The sequence below is a fragment of the Lathyrus oleraceus genome, chromosome 3 (assembly GCF_024323335.1).
Source record: "Lathyrus oleraceus cultivar Zhongwan6 chromosome 3, CAAS_Psat_ZW6_1.0, whole genome shotgun sequence".
Taxonomy (NCBI): Eukaryota; Viridiplantae; Streptophyta; class Magnoliopsida; order Fabales; family Fabaceae; genus Lathyrus; species Lathyrus oleraceus.
In genome coordinates, this window is record NC_066581.1 from 133,222,238 (window position 1) to 133,230,466 (window position 8,229).

General features: G+C 39.6%; 1 non-coding gene across 1 annotated transcript; it reads right to left on the reverse strand.

Annotated features, from left to right (window-relative positions):
• Window positions 1-2,828: 2,828 nt before the first annotated feature.
• Window positions 2,829-2,935, reverse strand: LOC127133652 (small nucleolar RNA R71). The gene has a single exon (XR_007807604.1). It is a non-coding gene; the product is annotated as a small nucleolar RNA R71 (small nucleolar RNA).
• Window positions 2,936-8,229: the final 5,294 nt, after the last annotated feature.

Here is an 8,229-nt window from a genome sequence, read left to right on the forward strand (position 1 = left end):
AAGACCTCAAACCCTTTGACTTGCTTTGATCAAAATGATGAATTGAGATACTTGGGAGGCATATTTGATGGATGAGAGCTTTGGGAACAATTACCATGCTTGCTATCATCTACACTTGGCCATATCTCTGCACAAAGGATTTCCTTGAAGCTCTTGACTTTGTGATTGCTCAAACTACAAAAATATGTTAGTGACATATTTTTGCGCTTTTGATTAGTAAGCAAAATGAGAAAAGCAAATAATATACAATTCAAGCATGCTTGGTGATCTCAAACCACTCACAAGAAGTCCCACCCAAAGGGAAAGGGAACCAAGATGCTCATGATCCTTGAGGCTTTGCAAATGCAATGTTATGACGCCATGAGGGATCTTAGGGACAAAATTGGGGTGTTACACAAGGCATATCATTCTAGTAAGTGAGATTGTAAGTCTCCCATTCTTCATGGTATTGTGTGAAGACTTGGCCTTTTTTCCATTCATGAAAGCTAGTGGCATACTTGTTGATTTATCCAAGTTGGAGCCCTTCTCATGGATGATGTATTCATACTTGTGAATGAATGGTTGAGTTTTCTTGATAAAGCGAAAATACATCATATATTTGCCTTGATTTACACTAAAAAATCATAACACTTTCATTTATATTCTGATTATTCCGCAAGTGTTCGAGTTATTTTTGCATGTATTTCAATCCCCATGCTTAAATGAGCAAAGTTTAGAAAAGGAAGAAAAAGAAGAAGAAACAGAAGAGAAAGCAGCAGAAAAACAGAAAAATAGAGAACACAAAAATTGTGGATGTGACGACCGTCACAAATTATGTCATGACCGGCACGCCCAACCTGTGACGATCGTCACAGGCCCATCACGAACGTCACGCGGCCAAAATCAGCACCTTGAGATAGTCAATAGAAGTGACCCAACAGGCCTAAATTCTCGTTGGTCAGCCACTTGCCCGTGATTTCCTCACTCAACCAAGTCATCCTTGTTTCTCTCAACTGCCAAGACCTAATGGGGGGATATAAAAAGACGGAAGTTGGAAACACTGGGGACGCTTAATTTTTCTTTTAGATGCCAACCTTGAAGACCTTTTTCTCTCTGCATTTTTTTCCACAGCAATTCTACTTTGTCTTTTACTTCTCTTCAGCAACATTAATTTTCTTTTACCGTTCAGAGCTTAGATTTTCCCCTTTTCCTTTCCGCCTTTCATTTAGCCAAAGTAGTAGTTTCCTACACTAGGGGCTACTACGATTTATTTAATTTAGTTTAAGCTATTATTTCGAAGAGGCAGAATCCTACCGACCTGTGGAGGACTGCTCAAATACTTCAAGATTCTGCGTATTCTATTAATCCAATTTCTAGGTTTTTATTCAATTGTTATTGCTTTATTATTATTGTAATCTTGTCTGTTTTGTTGTTGATCTATTTATGTTTGTCTGTGTTTGCGTTGTTTAACATGTCTGGCTAAACTACGGTATCGGTATGTAACAATTTAATTAGATGAGATTTAATAATAATCGGTGTAAAACTTCTTTCCTCAAACAATCTTTTTGGCTGTGGTTTTTAATTTAAATTTAATTAACTTTGTCACAAAAGTGAGAAGCTATTTAATATGATTTTGCCACGAGAGTGGGAAATTAACTAAGGTGAGAACCAACAATTGCGAGAGCGTGAGGGTCGAACTGGATAGTAAAAACTAGGCATTGATTTTAAAAACAGAGAGAGCACTTTAAAAGCAATTAGAACTTATTTATTTTCAAAAAGTATTTTTAACTTCAAATGGGACAGCGAGAGCGTACATTCTGACTTAAAGGTATAGTCCGAATCAACAATCACGAGAGTGTGAGATAAAGCCTTTTAAATAAGTATTTTCTACTAAAATATATTTGGTACTTAAATTATACACTGGTGACTTATCGAATCCCTGACGCATTAAGCGTTGCATACTGATATCCTTCTATTAATATTTTCATAAAACTCAACTTCCCTTAGATTTAATTTTCTTCAACCAAACTTCTAAAAATCATTCCCTTAGCTAAACATAGTAACATCGGTAGTATTAGTTTAACCATCGGTCCCTGTGGGTTCGATATCTTTTAAAACAAAAACGACTGGACTGTGCACTTCCAGTCAAGTACCCGATAGACTATATTCTATATACAGTCACGAGACGTATCAAGTTTTTGGCGCCGTTGCCGGGGACCTGATTTAGTCAAATAGTGCGATTCTTTCGTTGCACGGTATAGACTAAGGTAAAAACTAATCTCCTTTCCCTTATTTCCCCTGATTGTATGCCAAGTACTCGCTTACAAGGCGATAACTTAGCACCGTCAATCGCTGAATTAGAGTGTTTCTTATATTTAAGATGCCGAATTCTAGAGTACCAACAAAGGTACAATATTCCCGATATCTTCTTTCCTATTGTTGAACCAGTTGAAAAACCAACCACGGCTGTAGTAGATCCACAGAATCGTCCTCTTAAGTTCTACGATACCCCGTCCCAACAAGAACCTCACAGCAGCATTGCTGTCCCTGCTATCAATCGAAATAATTTCGTGCTGAAACCCTCATTATTATCATTCGTCCACCAACATCAATTTGCTGGATATCCTACAGACGACCCTAATGAATATTTGACCAAGTTTGTGCAGTACACAGACACTGTGAAGGCGAATGGTGTATCTCAAGATGCGGTAAGACTACGCCTCTTTCCTTTCTCACTAAGAGATAGAGCTTGGGCTTGGTTGCAATCCTTGCCATCCAACTCAATTACAACATGGGAAGAACTAAAGAACACTTTCTTATCCCGATATTTTCCGCCAAGCAAAACTGCTATGCTGAGAGCTCAAATCAACGGATTTTGACAAAAAGATGTAGAATCTCTCTACGACGCGTGGGAGAGATACAAAGACATGATGAGGATATGTCCATATCACGGTCTCAAAGACTGGGTGATAATTCACACATTTTATAATGGGCTTCTGTATAACACAAGACTGACAGTAGATGCTGCCGCAGGCGGTGCACTTATGGACAAGCCATACAACGAAGCCTACCAACTCATTAAAAACATGGCCCAAAACCATTGCCAATGGGGAGGTGAAAGAACTCCAGTAGAAAAGTCCCAAACAAAAAGTGGAATGTACGAAATCAGTAGCCTTGACCATGTCCATGCTAAGGTAGATTCCCTTGTTCAAAAGTTAGACAACTTGACCATACCACCCGCAGCCACCGTGGCTGCCGTGACTCCAAACTGTGAGTCATGTGGAACCCCTGGACACACTGCACCAGAATGTCAGATATTAGCAGGAGTCCCAACCGATCAAGTGAATTACGCACAAGGAAATCCTTATTCGAATACCTACAACCCAGGTTGGAAAAATCATCCTAATTTTTCGTATAAGAATAACAACGCCCTGTATGCACCTGGCCAAGCACCCGTTGTTCCGCCTGGGTATCAAAAGCCAGCTAATAATGCTCCTAACATGCCTAGGAAGTCCAACCTTGAACTAATGATGGAAAGCTTCATAGCTACCCAAGCTCAGACAAACAAAGACTTCTTGAACCAAAATATACATACTAGCAAGCAACTTAAACAACTAGCGAGCAAAGTAGACGCCTTAGCCACCCACAACAAAATGCTTGAAACGCAGATTTCACAAGTGGCTCAACAACAAGCATCTACTGCCGCTCCCGCTGGCACATTTCCTGGACAACCGCAACCTAATCCAAAAGGACATGCAAATGCCGTTATACTGAGGAGTGGAAAAGAAATAGACGGACCCGTAGATCCAAGACTCCAAAATCCTGCCATGTACCAAAAACCAGACAAAACCACAACTGAGGAGGTAAGTGAACCGAAGGAGAAGGAAGATAATACCCGAGAGGCCGAAGAGAAAGAAAAACCTTATGTGCCTCCACCACCTTATAAACCACCCATTCCGTATCCTCAAAGACTCGCAAATTCTAAACCTGCAGGGCAATTTAGGAAATTTGTTGAATTTCTGAAGCAACTAAACATTACAATTCCCTTTACAAAAGCCATCACACAAATGCCCTCATATGCCAAATTTCTTAAGGAGATCCTATCCAATAAGAAAAAGATCGAGGATAATGAAACAGTTACACATACTGCTGAGTGTAGCGCAATAATCCAAAATAACAGCCTCCCAAACTAAAAGACCCAGGTAGTTTCTCCATACCCTGTGTCATTGGAAAATTCGTCATAGACAAAGCTCTATGCGACCTAGGAGCCAGCATTAGTGTAATGCCCTTAACCATCTGTAAAAGGCTCAACATGGGAGAACTAAGACCAACCAAGATGTTTGTTCAATTAGCTGACCGCTCAATCAAATATTTTGTCGGTATACTAGAGAATGTCCCAGTACGTGTAGGACAATTCTACATTCCTACAGACTTCATAATCATGGACATTAAAGAAGATTCCAGTACACCTATTATATTAGGAAGGCCATTCTTAGCCACCGCCGGAGCCATAATAGACGTGAAAAGAGGTAAGCTAACATTCGAAGTTGGAGAATAAAAGGTTGAATTCATGTTGACACAATTCTTACAAGCGCCAGCTATAGACGATACCTGTTATCTACTTGATGTCATAGACGAGTGCGTAAGAGAGATGGATATGCAAGAAACCACATATTCCGATATAATGAAAATCCAAATCCCTCCAATCTTTGAAGATGATAATTGACGTGAACCATACCAAAATGACAGTCTAAGCGAATGCTTAGCACTTACACCCAACCACATGCCATGCCCGAAGAAACCAGACTTAGAATTAAAAACACTACCAAAGAACCTAAGATATAAATTCCTATACACTGAACTCAAAAGACCAGTAATAGTCAACGCTGACTTGGGGAAGATGGAAACTGAAAAGTTACTAGATGTCTTAAGAAAATATCCAACTGCGTTAGGCTACAATATCGCCGACCTAAAAGGAATAAGTCCTTCTATCTGTATGCATCGCATTATGCTGGAGCAAGATTGTAAAACCTCTAGAGAACACCAGAGAAGGATCAACCCAATCTTAAGTAATATAGTCAAGGATGAAGTAAAGAAGTTACTAGATGCTGGAATCATATACCCGATCTCCGATAGTCAATGGGTTAGCCCCGTTCATGTAGTACCCAAGAAAGGGGGTGTTATAGTTGTTAAGAATGAGAAGGGCAAATCTATAGCACAAAGAGTTGCGACCGGAAGTAGAATGTGCATCAATTATAGAAAACTAAACAAAGCCACTCGGAAGGATCATTTTCCTCTGCCTTTCATCGACCAAATGCTTGAACGATTGGCTAAGCATTCCTACTTCTGCTATCTAGACGGTTATTCAGGATTCTTTCAAATTGGAATCCATCCTGACGACCAACAGAATACAAACTTCACGTGCCCTTATGGTACATTCGCTTACCGATGAATGCCATTTGGATTATGCAACGCTCCCGCAACATTCCAAAGATGCATGATGTCAATCTTCACTGATTTTATAGACGACATCATGGAAGTCTTTATGGGCGACTTCTCTGTTTATGGGCAGAGCTTCGAAGGATGTCTATCAAACCTTGAAATGGTACTTGAAAGATGCGTAAAGGTGAATCTCATTTTGAACTGGGAGAAATGCCATTTCATGGTCCAACAAGGAATCGTGTTAGGACACGTAGTATCTGATAAAGGAATTGAAGTAGACAAAGCTAAGATTGAAATCATAGATAATCTTCAACCTCCGAAAACCGTATGAGAAATACGAAGCTTTTTAGGACGCGCCGGTTTCTACCGACGTTTTATCAAAGATTTCTCGAAAATTACCAAGCCACTTTCAGGTTTTTTAATGAAAGACGCTGATTTTATCTTTGATGAAAAATGTTTAACAACATTTAAGCAATTAAAAACATCTTTAATCACCGCACCTATCATTCAACCGCCTGACTGGAGATTACCTTTTGAAATCATGTGTGATGCGAGTGATTACGCCGTAGGCGCAGTACTAGGACAAAGAAAGGATAAGAAACTTCATGCTATCTACTACGCAAGTAGAACACTAGATCCAGCCCAAATCAACTACGCCACCACTGAAAAGGAACTTTTAGCTGTTGTGTTCGCCTTAGACAAATTTCGTTCCTACTTAGTAGGGGCGAAAATCATTATCTATACTGACCACGCCGCTATTAGATATCTGCTAAGTAAGAAGGATGCCAAACCAAGACTCTTAAGATGGATCCTACTCTTACAAGAATTTGACTTAAAGATAAAAGATAAGAAGGGTACTGAAAACGTAGTAGCAGACCACTTATCACCAATCGAAGGGAATAAACCCGAACAAATTCCAATCAATGATGATTTCCCTTATGAACGACTTATAGCCCAAATGGAAAGCGACATGTCTGAACTAATAATAAATGATACCGAAATAGAAGAATCCGCGGAAGAAATTCATGCGAATGCAACTCTGCCATGGTATACTGATTTTGTCAACTACCTAGCTGTTGGAGTACTTCCACCGAACATATCTTACCGACAAAAGAAGAAATTCTTTCATGATCTAAAACAATACTACTGGGATGAACCTCTGCTTTTCAAAAGAGGTACCGACGGTATTTTCCGTCGATGTGTTCCTGAGGATGAAACAGACGACATAATCCCTCATTGCCATTCCGCCACCTATGGTGGGCACGCAAGCACATCAAAAACTTGCGCTAAGATCTTACAATCGGGCCTCTTTTGGCCTACTTTATGGAAAGATGTCCATAATGTGGTTATAAATTGCGACCGGTGCCAACGCACCGGTAACGTTTCAAGACGCGATGAAATGCAACAAACAGGCATCTTAAAAGCGGAAGTCTTTGATGTGTGGGGGATTGACTTCATGGGACCATTACCATCTTCTTTTGGTAATAAGTACGTACTCGTTGCTGTCGATTATGTTTAAAAATTGATCGAGGCAGTAGCTTCTCCGACAAATGACACACGAGTAGTGATTAAGTTGTTCAAGAACATCATCTTTCCTAGATTCGGTGTGCCAAAACTAGTCGCTAGTGACGGTGGCTCCCATTTCATATCGAATATCTTTGGAAAACTTCTTTTGAAGTATGGAGTCCGACACCGTGTGGCAACACCTTATCACCCACAAACCAGTGGGCAAGTCGAGGTCTCGAATAGAGAAATCAAGCAGATTCTAGAAAAGATTATTGGAATATCCAGAAAAGACTGGTCATCTAAACTAAACGAAGCTCTTTGGGCCTACAGGACAGCTTACAAAACCCCAATAGGGACCACACCCTTTAAATTAGTCTATGGTAAATCATGTCATCTCCCTGTGGAATTAGAACACAAAGCTTACTAGGCAATTAAGACCCTAAATATAAATTATACTTCCGCAGGTGAGAAACGAATTTTGGACATTCACGAATTGGAAGAACTTCGACTAGACGCCTGTGAGAATGCCAGGATATACAGAGAACGAACCAAAAAATGGCACGACAAACGTATATCTAGGAAAGAGTTTAATGTCGGTGACATAGTACTAGTATTTAATTCGAGACTTGAGCTTTTTCCGGGAAAACTTAAATCTAGGTGGTCAGACCCTTTCGAAATCACAAAAGTCTTTAAAAACGGTGCGATAGAAATCAAAGGTCGGAATAGTGAACCATTTATGGTAAACGGGCAGCGATTGAAACATTACCATAATATTGAGAACAGAGACTATTCAAATAGTCTAAGACTTATAGAGCTGTCTGCTCAACCCCAAAACTAGTACATCACAATGTTACTGTTGAAATTACGACATTAAACAAAGTGCTTAGTGGCAGACAACTCGCCTTTTCTTTAATTTGTTATCTTTGTTTTTAAGTATTTTCCTTCTTTGACTTTCATCTGTATTTTTGCTCCCTTTCCCTGATTCTATGCAGTAATACTTGTTGCTACTAGTTACTAACTTAGAAACATTGGATACTGATTAACAGGCGAATTTATAACTAGTTAGTCACTAACTTTCATCATGCAAACAATAGATACAGTTTTCAGAAGCAGAGTTCAGAGAAGATGCTACGATTATTTAGCTCAGAAGAATATGGATTTATCCATATATTATGATGAACCTACCATGGATAGGTTAGGTATCCGAGATAGCATCTTGTTTATGTTTAACCAACTAGGATGGGAGAATGCTGCTATTAAGAGAAGGTTTGTCACTTACCGTGAACTTACCCTAGAATTCCT